This window comes from Limulus polyphemus, unplaced genomic scaffold (genome assembly GCF_000517525.1).
Source record: "Limulus polyphemus unplaced genomic scaffold, Limulus_polyphemus-2.1.2 Scaffold1480, whole genome shotgun sequence".
NCBI classification, from domain to species: Eukaryota; Metazoa; Arthropoda; class Merostomata; order Xiphosura; family Limulidae; genus Limulus; species Limulus polyphemus.
The window spans coordinates 182,208-185,671 of NW_013667090.1; positions in this window are offsets into that span (position 1 = coordinate 182,208).

Here is a 3,464-nt window from a genome sequence, read left to right on the forward strand (position 1 = left end):
TGATATAGTGGGGTATAAAGACTGGAGCAAGTGAGGTAAAATTCATATCATTGCTTAGACAGGCAAAGAAAAGAGCCTTTCATTGGGCTAAAGCTAAAGTGGAAGAAGAGGTAAGTATTATCAGAAATACATTTTTGGTACAGGAAGATGTAAACTTTCCTAGGCTTAAGGTTATTCAAAAACCAGTTTAGAGAATAAATTATTTTTATCACAAGGTTAAGCTTCTAAAAAGCCAGGGTAACTATGTGACTATGCTTAAGTATGGGACAGAGCAGGCTACCATTAAATTTCTGCTGATCCTGGATAACTAGGTTTGTATGTATTGGAACACTAGCATCAATAAAAGTTTGAAATTAAGGTAACTGTTGTTAGTGCTCAAAAAATAATTTAGCCTGGCTGAGAACTGAGCTATAGATGTTGAAAACTTTGCCATCTTCGCTAACAAACTAAAGACTACATTTAAAAGAGTAGTGAAGAAGAGCCTGTATCAACTGCATAGACAGTTTGTTGGATAAGTTATCAAAGTTTGTCCATTTGCAAGGAGACTTGATAATATCACCTTTTGCTTAGAATTTACAATTGGCTACATAGGCAGGAGCCTATGGTGCCAGTGTGTGAGTAGAGGTGCAGCTTCAATTTAAATCTAAGGCTCCATTTAAGCTATTACTTATGTGAACAACAAATTATAAGCTAATGAATTTTTTTGCTTTATAATAGTTATCCATACATAAACATAGCAAATAAACATTTCAGATTTTATGTCTTATTCATGGGTAAAACATTATGCAGCAACTATTTCATTGATTTTATTTTTGTCCTGTAAGTTGTGATGTATGTTCTTCACCATCAGTAAGAAGAGTAATTTTATGTAAATGATGGGTGGATTGTTTGTGATGAACTGGGGTTATCTGTTTTTATGTCTGTGATATATTCATGGAGAAATTTAAAATGGTGACACAATACATATGAGTTTATATATGTTTGGATTACTTGTTTATTTTGACATACTTTTTTCATATTGAAATCCAAAAACTGTTGTGTTTTTAATAAATTACTTTTAATTTTTATAAGAGAATGTTATCACTAGTACACTAGTCATGACCAATATTAACCATAGTATAATTAATTTTTTTTTTATGTACATATGATTATGTTGTATCATCATACCCTAATTTTAATTTTGTCAAGACTTTAAATAAAATGTTCAGCTAAAAAAAAAGGATTGTATGTAGGAGAAAATCTTAACATTATTCCGGCGACAGTACCTGAGTAATGTTATATGAAAATGAAATGCTCACAGTCCAGATTGTGTTGAACTTTTCACTTATAGGTGTCTGAATTTTCTGTTAAAATGTGAATTTCAAAGTTGTTGGCAAGTCATTGAAAGCTCAAGAGCTAGAAACCTTTTGGTGTTTATATCTCAAAAATACCTGGTGAATGTAAAACCCATTTAAAATATATGTTTGAGAGCTTTCCTCTGTAGTATCTCATAATCTTGGGTAAATCCCAATTACGTTAACCGATATTCCTTTCTTGAACTACATCACTTTGGTAATGTCTATTATTAATGATTTTTAGCCACGGCATAGCAGCTTATAGAATGGCCCCGAGTTTGTCAAGTACAAACTTTTAGCTCCTAGCTCTGTCCTCTTTTGACCAATTTGAGATCTAATTACAGTTTTGAACTCAGGAGGTCAAACCCTTTCAATTGATGTATTTGACCATGCCCAAGGTCTCGTATATTAATTTACTCTAATCGTGCCTAAAAAGACTTTCAATTTGTGGGTAGGCTAGTAGAGATCCTGACGATTAATAAAACTGAATCGGATATAAGCGCACCCTGTGTTTGGTATTGCTGGTACGCAAAAGTATAGTTATTAAAAAAGAAAAAGTCATAGATTAATATACTCTAATCCTGGCTAAAAGAATTTCAAGTGCCATGGCTATTGAAGATTCCCTCTTGTTTCTTTCATATCATCACTTATTGTCCTGTCCGACTGGTGCTATTGTTTTGAGTGGAAGCAACTCCGAGTATGTTTTTAGATCACCATTCATTAAAATGTATGGACACTTATTTTCAATATAGATAAAGTAACTGTGTTTTAGGTTACACAGAAGGACATCTAGAATGAAAACTTTGTTACACTTTAATTGGATGAGAAAGTTTTTCTTTACAATATTTCTATAATTTTTGGACAGTTTATTCCTCATAAATGTTGTTGCAATTTTTGTATGCACACTTTTGTGTCAAAAATCTTTGCAGATTAGTGCAATTAAATGAAATTAAATCATCTTTGTTAGAGGAACTCATCACTACTAGCTTGCCTTTCTGTTTCTATAGCACAAACGCCTCTGATGGGAGTGATGCACACATGGCTGAGGTTGTTTAAACATTTTTGTTTTTGCATTTAAAACTCCAAATTCTTCATCAGTAAGCATGTAGTTTCATACTAAAGATGGAGAAGACTTTCCTACATCTCACACAAGTTACCAATTTAGATGTGGGGCAAACACTGCTAGGAAATGGCTGAAAAATATTTCTTTATTCCAGAAAATGATGACTTGGGTTTGTGTGGTATACAAACATCACATACTTCTCTCTCCTACTGTATACCTACAAAATTTTAAACATTATCTAATTATCATTTTGAAACATACTAAATTTAGTCAAGCTCATGTGCCAAATCCAGCCCTAGAACAATTTCATGGGCTAGTTGTGTATGTGGGACTGCTATATGATTGTCATATGGAACAGAGAGGCCTCCAGTTTTTCATGATCCAATTTTCGTATTGTTCAGCTACAGAGAGAGAAAGTGAATTGTAAATGCAGTTTTGTCATTTTCAAACAGATTCATTTGTGATTCTGAAAGAGTTCAGACTTACTCTAAAAGTCTTATCTTTATTTCCCACAGTCTTCAGTGTGCTGACACGAGTTTTATTTTAAATTTTTTCTCATATAAGTTGGGTATGACTAAAGAGCACAATCCAAACACTTTTCCTGTGCAGTATTACCAGTAAAGAAAAAGAATTTTTTAAATGGATCAGTTTACATTTTTTTACAATGAGGATGGAATAATACAATTACTAATTACTAGCACAAACAGCTGCCTGTAGGGTGGTATTGGTAAATGAAATGAAAACTGTCAACAACCAAATGTTCGAAATTAGGTATGAACTTGCATATTTACCTATTAAAGTAAAGGAGAGATGTTGTATTCAGTTAGTTTCATGATCAACAGATATGTACCTGTTATGATGTTAAGCAATCTGTTGGCAAGGTAGTGTATTGTCTGCCTACAGTTTCAATTCATCAATTTTTGGACATACTGTCAGTGGAATTGGCAGACATATATATATATATATATATATATATATATATATATATATATACACACACACACACACATATTATAAGTTCGTTGTTATTATTAATTATAGTACGTACGACAACTATTAATTTAGTT